Below are 11,403 nucleotides of genomic sequence, written 5' to 3'. Positions count from 1 at the left end.
GCAGCAGCAATTGATTTTCTTACAGTTTTGGAATCTGGAAGACCAGGGTGTCAGCGGGGTTGGTTTCTCCCAAGGCCTGTCACCCCTGCTTGCAGATGCACCTTCCTGCCGTGCCCTCGCACGGCCTTTTCTTCCTGTTCATCCCTGGTGTCTTTTTGTGCTTCCATCTCCTCTTCTCCTAAGGACACGGTCAGAGTAGATTAGATACCTTCACTTTAACTTTTTAATCTCATTTAAAAGCCCTCTCTCCAAATACAGTCACATTTTGGAGGCTTTAACATATGGATTTGGGGTGACACAAGACTATCCTTGAGGAGTTTTCAATTCAGCCAGTGTGCTGAGTCATACATGCTTCAAAAAAGGAAAAGAAACAATGTTAAAGACAGAAAATAATTAAATGTCAAGGTGGATAAAAATATAAAAGCTAATGAGGGAAGATTTTCTAAAGATTCCCAGGCACAATCTCCTATTTAAAAAAAGAGAGAAAATGAAGATCAGAAACACAGGAGGAGGAAGACAACAGTCAGTCCTCACACAGACGCTGTGCACTGAGCAAGGCTCTGCACTGCGTTTGGGAAAACAAGCAGCTCGCGAAATTATAATACAACAGGCGTGTTACTAGAGCAACTCGCTAATAAAATCAATTTAGTGGAAAAATCTTACCCCAGGTGTTATTTGAAATTGTCTAGGCAAGAAAAAATAAGATTGTTGGAATGTTTTATTTATTGCCAGTTATTCTACGACAGAAACAGGAGAGTGGGGTTCATACACACAACAATACAAGAACTCCTCCATCCAGGAGGGGGGGTGACAAATCACTCCCATTAATTCAGGCGCAAATGCTGAAGGGAGTGCCCCTAGAAGGTGCTCGGGACCTTTGGGGGCTTCCGACCAGGGCAGGGAAGCCTCATGTCTGCCCCATAAGCGCTTAATCCAGCCAAGTGGAGCTTCCTGTCAGTTACATGTTTTACCTCTTATTTTGATACCTTGCCCATCCTCCTTCCTTGCTTCCTCTTACCCAATTGCCCCTCCTCTTCTTTATTTACTCACTTCTGTCTCATTCTGTGCACCCTTTTTATAGGTAAAAGGGCACATAATCCAGAACCACACCAAAGCAACTTGGCCCCTGACCTCCCAGATCCAAGCAATGCGATAGTAAAACCAGTGTTGACCTGCTGTATCCTGGGGCTCCTAATAATATTCTGCTCGATCTACTCTGAAGAAATGGTGAAGGTTTGATCAGGCAATGCATGTAAAAGCCTTGTAGGAGCAGGGAAGCCCTCGACACAGGCTGGCTCTTACTACCGTGGGGAACTAAAAACAATGGATCCACTGGAACTGGTCAGCTGGCTACCAGGGCAAAGAAGATGCTTCGGTTCCCTCAGATGGTGCAACGAGGAGCCATGTAGTGAGGGGAAGCCTCACCAGTAAACGCAGGAGCAAACCTACATACGTATCATAGAACAAAGGGAATTTTTGTATCTTCTTGCTTTTTGTAAACTATTTATAAATCAGGATCAACTCTAAGATTTTCTACAAAATTCCTGTTCCATACACATCTCAAAAGGATTCATTGTAAAACAGAACAAAATGCTATTTTTGGTGCTCTGAATTCCAGGAAAACAAAGAAACCCAAGAAACTCAAGTGCCAATCAGCTCCTGAATGTGATCAGTCACTCGGGGAGGATTGTTATGCAGTGGCTCAAAGACGGTTTAAAAGGAAAACAAATGTTGCAGCTGTTGGCCTGCAGGCTGACTACACAGATCCCCTCCCCTGGAAACGGAAGCTTGGCTCGCAGCGGACCCAGTGGACTCGGGCTGCACTGCTCTCTGCCCCGGGTGCCTTGGCTGCCCCGTAATCACCTGGTTCCTCTGACAGATGTCTGGGGAAATGACTATTTGAGACAATTCCCCAGGCCATTGTCCCAGGCTGGATTTGCCCTGCAACACAGAACCCTAGGGAGAAATTCAAACAAAGAAAGGGGTGGTCAAGTCCATTTTCTCAGTTTAAATCCCTGGAGGAAAAATGCCATTGGTGTTTGGGGTGAGGGTAGGGGGGAGAGGAGGAAAGCGGCAACATCAGAACACTTTTTGGATTAGCTGAGTTCCTTGCTTTGTTGGTTTGTTTGTTTCCTCCTTCTGACCTGAATTGACCAATCTAAGTAGCAAAATCCCATGTTGCCTGAGGACCCACTCTGGTTTTCATTAGAAAGCCTATTTGTTTTGAATGAAAGGCCCTTGGGCTATTCCCCTACTGGAAAGTGCCCACATCCAATCTGGGATGGAGGACTTCCCAGTTACTCCAGGGGTAGGGAGAAAACTGGGAGTGAAATGCTGGCCCAACTCTCCAGTCTGGGTGTCCATCTCTACCAGATGGCACCAGTTCCCACCAAGCTGAGCCAGAGAGAGTCTCTGGAAAGCACTCCGGCATCACAGAACTTCTCACTGTCATCATTATTCCCTCCCCTGCTTTACTGCTTCCCAGAACGGGGAGGAAACTGGGGTACCAGATCTGCTGTGCAGGTACAGTACATTCACCTCTAGGGGGGCTCCTCTGGGGATGGCCACACTCATGAAACTTTCTCAAGCTTCTACTGGTCATTTGTAGAAGGAGGTGGAAGATGTGAGGAGGAGATGCCCCAAGATGCATGGCAATGATGGTTAAGCCTCTGAGTCCTTCCTGCTGGGGGGTCACGTGCTGAGAGGGGAAAGATATGGGCTCTGGAGATAGACCGGCCTGGGCTTGAATTCTCTGTCAGTCACTGTACTAACCAATGTAAGCTTAGTTATGCTATGGTAACAAACAAACTCAGCGCCTTGTGGCTTGCAATAATGAAGGTTTATTTCTCACTCATATCAGAGCACATATCAATTATAGGTCAGTTGTGGCTCTGTTCCATGTTGCCTTCATCTCCAGACCCAGGCTAAAGGAGCAGCCTCTACCTGGGGAATTAATCTTGTGGAAAAGGGGAAGAGATAGTGGGCCCATATGCTGGATTGTAAAGGTTCCTCTTGCATCGCTTCCATTTGTATTTTACTGACCAAATGAGTTCTATGGCCCGGTCTGTCACCAGCACAGCAGGGATGTTTACCCATCCCCAAGGAGGGACAGCAAATGTAGTGAACAATAATACAACTTAACACAGCCGCTTACTAACTGTGCATCCTTTTGCAAGTTACTATGAGGGGAGAATAATGATATGAACCTGGAATCGATGATAGGAAGAGTAAGTAAAATATGGACTTAAAAATGAGTATAATATACAAGAAACTAGATAAATTAGTTCCCTCCCACATTTCACATATGAGACTTATCAAAGAAATTCTCATCCCTTCAGAATTAGCCTTCTGATACTCTAATATGCAGATGTGCTGATGTTAATTACTTCTCTTGGGATATATTGCATTTCAATAATGGCTTCGTACATTAGTTTAACCTAAAGCCTTAACTCTAATGATGGGAATTTCAGACACCACAACATGTTGATCTGCTTGATCAATTACCTCCCTGCATCTAAGGCCATCTGAGCTTTCCACTTTGGATCACCTAAACTTTTTCTGTGGTTTCAGCCCTCGCCAGGCCCTGGGACCATTCCTCTCTCACCAGGAGGAGTTACATAATACCAGAACAGACACTCAGTGACTCAGAACCAAGACAACCTTGAAAATAGTTCCATGCAGTCGTTTCCTGTGGTTCCTATAGGTGCTAATGCCTGAGCCTCCGTCTTGGTTTCTCTTACTCTGCAGGTTTCTGCTAAAACCTGACTTACCATCACACAAGTCCCCACCTTTTGGACACTGGAGTCCTCCTCCTGACTCCCAATCTGGGATTTCTTATCTTTCCTTCTTCTTCTAATAAATCAAACAATGCCGCAGTTCTCCCACCTTCCAGAGCATTCACCTTTAGCCTCCCAAAACACCTCCTTGTGACCCACTATTTACCTGTCTGGATTGCTACCTGTTGCTAGCTGACTGGGCCTCTCACACTCCCCACTGGTGTCTTGACCCCAGTTAAGCACATTCTGATGGTGCTGGCACCGACTACACCCCAGCTCAGCACCAGACATTTTGTGGAGTCAAGTAGTTGCTGACACCAAAGCCAGGCCTGGCTGATATTCCATAAATAGTTCATCTAGCCATCAAACCATAAGACATTTTCTTCAACCATGGGGATCACCACAGCTGTCCTTCCATCAGTTTCAACTCCATCATGCCAGTGACAAAGAACAGAGCAAGGAGTCCACGTGTATCACTACCAATCTGGGGCTTCTGGGTCCCTCAATGCTTTGTGATGACGATTATGAGTGGTCCGTGAACACATTTTCATATTTTCAAAAATTACTGTTGTGCCATGCTGAGTGAAACATTTTCTATTTCCTAGACTTGGTGACTAGGTATGTTTACTTCCTAATAAAGCCATCAATGCTTGGGCCACACACCGGCCCCATGACAAACTAAGAGCCAACAAAACATCCCTTCCCACTCTGGACCTTCACTCCAGCCTTCTGTTTATATAAGACTGGAAGTTGGGAAGGAAAATGGTTTGTCCCATGTAAAGAGTTCAGGTTCATTGTTAGAGTCTTCTTGATGCAGATCCCGGCCCACAGGATCCAGTGTTGTGGCGGGAATAGACAAAGACACACGGACTACCAAATCCTGTGGAGGAAAAGGGATTGTGTGGCCATTCTTTCAAGAGGAAAGAGCCCCGACCCTTCCTTGACAGACTTTTATTGCTTTTCTGGGCACATTATATTGAGGATGACCCTCATTTACTACGCACAGGTTCGCTTTAGGCGGTTACAGAAAACAAAGGAGAGAGTGTTGCTAATTACATGAAAGAGTAAGGTTATTTGCAAATGTAAAGGGAAAAGTGGTTAAGCTGGTTACACTGGTCCTTGGAAGGTTCAGCATAGATTTTAGGAAGTTACTTTAAAGATATGCAGTAAATGTTTGCTGCCTCAATTCAGGGTGAGGGAGTTATAGCAAAAAGCAAGTCTTAAAGCAGCCTAGGTAAAATGAGGGCCTGATTCCCCATGGGAGAACCTATCTATGGGTGTGGGTCCTGCCCACGGAACCTCACTCCCCACTGGCTTTTCCGTGTGGGGGCTGGGCCACATTTCCCACACTTGGAATGGTTTCCCATAGCTTCTTTCTCCCATCATGGCAGAAAAAGATTGGTGCTTCTTTGTCACATATAATAGTTCATGTAACATTAGCTGCCATAACCAATGAACCCAAGCTCTATAATAGCTCAAACACAACAGTTTATTTTTTCATACAACAGTTCAAAGCAGATGTTCCTGTTCAACACAGAACTTTCATCTCTAAGTAACTCAGGGATTCTGGCTTCTTCCATCCTGTGATTTTACCCATTTCTTGGGTTCTATCATCTAAGACCAACTATTGGAAATGGAAATTGTGCCTAGAGGAAGCACGTCAGCTTCTTAAATACTTTCACCTAGAAGTGTCCCATTTCACTGCTACTCACTTTCCATTGGTGAGAACCAGTCATGTGGGCTGACCTAGACACAAAGGGGGTGGGGAATTCTAGCCTCCGGTTAGGAAGCTGTCTCCCAGAGACATCTTTCTACTGTGGAAGGGGAGCACAAATTTTAGAGGACATCTATTCCCAATTGCCACATTACCTAGTGCCATGCAATGGAGAGAAGGCCCCCAAAGAATCAATTGTAGAGACCGGAGGCACCCACAAGGAGTAGCGCCTATCATCTCACCCCCTAGATGGATGCTGGCTGAGCTGCGATCTGACTCCTTGCTTGATATTGCCTTCCAGAGAGGGTCAGAGTGTGGGGACAGAATTCTTAGGGCATCTTGACATACATCCACAGATGGGGAGAGGAGATGCTTCTAAATTTAGAGACTGGTGCTTGCTTCTTGTCTGGATATTTCTAAAGGAGTGTTATTGGAAAGAGAAGGAACTATAATGTATTATGCCATATAAGAAAATGATCGTTGAAACAGCCTCAGCCCAGTTGCCCAGGACTCTCAGAAGGTGTGGAATGTTACTCCATGGTTTTGATGGCAAAGAAGCATAAAAACTGTAGCAGGAGAGGAGTTAGAGGGTTGCCAGGGCAGCCACCAGGCCAGGTGAGGTGATACCCTGTCAGGAGATGAGAGTGGAGACATGGACCACTGGTAGGGCCAAAAAGAGCCAATTGTCTCTCTCTAAAGAATCCAAAGCACCAAGAGTGGAAATCAGACAAAATTTGACACCACCCTCAAAGAAACCTTGAATAATATCTATGCCAAACCACCCTGTTAGCAGAGGCCACCAGCACCAAGCAGAACCAGATCAAAGTACTTGTGGACAGTTGTAGAAGATGACCCCTGCCTGTACCATCTCTCCTAGCCCCCAATACTCCAGAGGATGGAGACCTAGGACAGGAGAGGGCAGGGTGTGTGTGTCTCCCCTCCTCTGCTTCCAACATCCAGAGGTCACTGCTCAGTCCTGTGCTGTGGGGACGAGACAGGGTAAGCTTTAAATAAGCTTTGAAATTGAACTGGATTCTTAATTAGCAAAGGTGACAAGAAGTTATGGAAGATGCTATTAAGACACAGGAAATGGAGAACTTATCAGAGCATAGTTTAAAGTGTTAATTGGAAAAAATAAAACTGTTACACTTTACTGAGCTGAATCTCCTCAAATTGTCAAACCTACTTCTGAATCATTATCTGTTTGTATTTGCCTGATTAAGGACTAACTTTCTAATTTTAAGGATGGACTTAAAAGCAATTTCTTTTTCCTTTAAATAGTGAGTGTGAATTCAGGGAACATAGGCCTGTAAGCACAGGTAAAACCTAACTAAGCTATCATTTTAATTCTGCTTTCCCATCCTCCTTGTCTCAAAGCAGTCCCAAAAGGGAGTGGGGCTCACAGCCAAAGAAGAGTAAAGTTTCCTCTCATTCCAAACAGGATTTCCTGCTGACAGATGGTGAGGAGGGGACGAAGTGGTTTTTCCATTGCCTGTGATTTCCTAAAAAAACTATGTCAGCTCCCTCCAGTCAGGGGAAAGGACAGCATAGGAGCAGCTCTCACAAGGTGCACCGTGGAAGTAGGACTGACATGTCCTGTTACATGAGAATATCCTGGAGAGACAAGGATAGCCCTGAAACTTAACAAGGCTGGCAAGGCCACTTCTTCACTAAGTAAGCAGATAATTCATTCAGCAGATATGGGCTGATCATCACAGTATGTCAAGTCTTCTTCTGCTTCTCTGTTGGGATAACTCAGGGAATGAACAGAAAAGTCCTTCCCCTCACAGGGCCCAGACTTCAGTGGGGGGAGAGAGATAATAAACAATATGTTGTTTGAATCAAGTGAAGAAGTAGGCTGTGCTGTTATCTAAGGGAAGAATATCCCAGGCAGGAGGCAGATGCTTGCCTAGTTTTTGTTTTGTTTTGTCTTGTTTTTGTGTTTTTAAAGAGCAATGAACAGATCAAGGTGTCTAGGGGAAGGGAATTTAGTAAGAGATGTGATTAGAGAGGTAAAGGGGAGGCCTATCGTAAGGACTCTGGTTTATATTCTGAGTGTAACTGGGAGCCATCAAAGGGTTTTGAGCAGAGGAATAGCATGATGTGATCTTTAAAAAGGGATCATTCTGGCTACCTGAAGGACTTGATAATAGATTCTAGGGGTGGGGGTGGTAAGGGTGGGTGTGAGAACACCCATTAGGAAGCCCACTATATGGTAACCCATTATATGGTTTCCATTAGGAAACCCATTATATGGTAATAATTGAGTTAGGAAATAATAAGGACTCAGGCAAGGATAGTGAGAAATTGCCAGATGTGTATATTTTTAATGTACAGCTAACATGATTTTTTAGTGGATTAGATATAGGGGATGAGGGAAAACAGAAGTCATGAATGACTAGAAGACTTTTAGCCTGAGCCACTGGAATGTGGGGTTGCCATCAACTGAGAGGGAGAGGGCTGCCAGTGGAGCAGGCCCGAGGAGATAAATCAGGAGGTCAGTTTAATCATGTTTAATTTGAGATGTCTCGTAGACCTCAAGTAAGAGATGTTGAGTTGACAACTGGATATGTGAGTCTAGTATTTAGGAAAAATGTCCAGACTGGAGATAGGAATTTGAGATTCATGGGAATATATGTGGGTTTTGAAGCCGTGACACTAGATGAGATCACCAAGGACAGTCAGTAGAGATGAAGAAGAGAAGGGGACCAAAGACTACAACAGGACATTGAGATGTTAAGAATCAAGGTAAAGAGGAGAAGTCAGTAAAGGAGATGGAGAGGAAGGGGCCAGTGAAGTATGAGAATAACCAGTGGTGTTCTGGTATTTATAACAAGTTCACCAGGGGGGAAATTACAATAGATAGTGTTTGCCAATCTCCATAATGTAAATGTCCCTACCATGGCCAATTACCGGTTGTGACAAGTTACCAATGTGACATCAATCACTTATGAAGTTCTTGAAAATTTAATAATCATCAGCTTTCTTGAACCAGCATGGGCCAGCTCCACCATACTACTTAATGACTGTTCTAAACAACTATAAACCAATATACTTGAAATCCTTGTTTAACTGAAGAACCTAAAATGTGGCAAAATTGACACAAGAAGAAATAGAAAATTTGTATAAACCAACTGCCATTAAAGAAATTGCGATTGCAATCAAAGTCTCCTCTTCCTCCCCAGAAAGCATAACACACAGATGACTTTGTGTATGAGTTCTATATAATTTTAAAGATAATCACTTTCTAATATAAGTTGTTCAAGAAGAGAAAAAGAAAGGCTATCATACTATATTAGTATTATATCATTTTGATAATAAAATAGGAAAGGGGTAATATAAGATTTAAAATTACAGGGTGATTTTACTTTTGAACATAGATACAAAATTCAAATGGAAATGTTAGCTTTCTTATTTTGAGAATACCACAAAATCAGACCCCAAAGTAAGGATTTATGAGCAATGATTTATTCTGAAGGTGATTCTAGAAAACACTAGCAAGTGAATGAATTACGAGAATAAAAGAAGGAAGCAAGAGCGCTTTCAGGCAAATTGTCCTTATGAGCAACTTGCATTTCTTGTGTTTAATCCACTAGTTATACTGGGAGCCAGTGTAGAACACATGCCTCAGTTTTATCCTCCCACCCCTAACCCAGAAGGCAAGGAAACTGGATCCTTGATCTTCCCAGTTCCATCAGTCATTGGCTGAGGGCTGCTCCAGGGATGAAATGTGTTAATTCTCTGATACTTGCAGCCTGACATACAAACAGGCAGAAGAGCCTCCAAGGACAAGAGAAAACTCCAGGGCCAAGAATCACAGATCCTGGTAGCCAGCTCAGCATGCATAGAATTGGTTCATTCACAGTGGATATGAGCAGGGCACAAATAGCATCTACCACTTTCACTAACTAAAGTGCCTTCTGCAGCAGCCAGAGAGGAACGGAAGGCTCCAGCCAACAGCCACATGAGTGGGCCTTTTTGGAAGCACATCTTAGTAAAACCTTCACATGACTTCAGCCCTGGCCCACATCTTTGACTGCAGTCTTGTGAGCACCTGGTAACACCCCACTCAACCACTCCTGGATTCCTGACAAACTGAATGAGGTAATAAGTGTTTATTGCTTTAAGTCACTAAATTTGGGATAATTTGTGATGCAGAAATAACTAAGACAGTTGCTAACTGCAGAGAACAAAAAGGGGATAATAAATAAAGGGGAGCACAAGAGAGACGTTCATAATGTTTTATTCCTTGTCTTGAAAGGTGAACAGAGGAGGTTTCACTTTGTGATAATCACTAACCCGTACTCTTATGATCTGTGCAAAATTCTATATCTGTTATATTTCAATTATAAAACAACCTGAAAATTTTTCTAAATTCAACTATGCCATACAAACATTTTTATTCATTTTAAAACAACACTGCAGACAATTAATTAACACTGCAGGTGACTATCTGGGAGAAGATGTTTATAATTTTCATGACTGACAGTAGATTACTATCTAAACTATACATAGAATTCTGCAACACAAAGAAAGATAAGCAACTGGAAAAAATGGTCAAATAAGAAAGTAATTCACAGAAAAGGAAGCACAATTAGTAACTACATAAAGAAATGATCCATCTTAGCAGTAATCACAGAAATTCAAATAGAACAATAGTAAAATTCCACTTTACAAACATCAGACTGGCAAAAATTAGAAAAGCAGATAATATCAAGTGCTGATGAGGATGTAAAAACAGAAACCCTCTTCTTGCACTGCTAGTGGAAATGCAAACTTGAGCAGGCATTTTGTAGGGTAATCGAGCCTGCAGAGCATGCTTGTACTTGACAACTTTGTAATTCTATTCCTGGATGTATAACCACAGAAACTCTCAGACAAGTGCATGAGAAAACATGGAAGTGAATGTTAATTGGAGTGTGGTTTAAAACAATAAGGAGTAAGAGTCAACCACCAAGCGATCTTATATGTAAAGTGCCGTAGACGTGTAAGAAGGAAACATGTGCCGGAATCTGAGAGAGTGAAATAGATCTGCACAGTGCAATGAAAATAAAGCTCAAAACATAATTCTGAGCTTTAAGCTAAGAAACAAAATGAGACTCTTGACAAAAATCAATTTTTGTACATTTAAAATACACATAAAACTATGAATTTCTATTTATATACATATGTATAAATAGATATATGAATAGCAAAATAGAAAGACATTCATAAAATAAGTCATGGTGGGTGCCTTTGAGTGAAGGAGAGAGGGATTGGATTAGGGGAAGGAGAGAAGGATTGAATTAGGGGAAGAAGAGAGAAATACTGAAATAGAATACAAAAAGGAAGGGTTTTCTATGAATCTATGATGATAGTGAGGCATGAATTTAGGAGTAAGTATGATGAACTCAGTTCTGTAATCCAGAGTGCAAAAGAAGATAAACAAATCCAAGAATAGCGGGTGGCCCACTTCAAGACTACCCTGAAGAAAATTTAGCTTTCAAAGCCATCAAAGGCTCATGCCTGACTTCCCTTGCCTCTGCCACATACCTATCAGTCTGCTCCTTTCCCAGAAAGAATTAAAGAGAAATAAAGGTGACTGTATGTGCTCCTATCAGAAAAAATATATCTTCTGCATCTCTGCCCACATACTTATCCCCCAAGAGATTAAAAAACTCACTGAAAATAACAATATTTAAGTTTAATAACTACCATTTATGGGGAATGTACCCTTAGTCAGTAACTGCTGGCACATTACATGTACTATGCCTATGAAGCTTCACTACTATTCTGCCATTTTCTTAACAAATTTTTTTAATCCTCACCTGAGGACATTTTTTATTGCTTTTAGGGAGAGAGGAAGAAGATAGGGGGAGAGAGAGAGGAGAGGAACACCGGTTTTCTCCTATATGCACCCTGACCAGGGAAAGA

This window comes from Desmodus rotundus, chromosome 2 (genome assembly GCF_022682495.2).
Source record: "Desmodus rotundus isolate HL8 chromosome 2, HLdesRot8A.1, whole genome shotgun sequence".
In the NCBI taxonomy this organism is placed as follows: domain Eukaryota; kingdom Metazoa; phylum Chordata; class Mammalia; order Chiroptera; family Phyllostomidae; genus Desmodus; species Desmodus rotundus.
Note: the sequence above shows the minus strand (reverse complement) of the source record.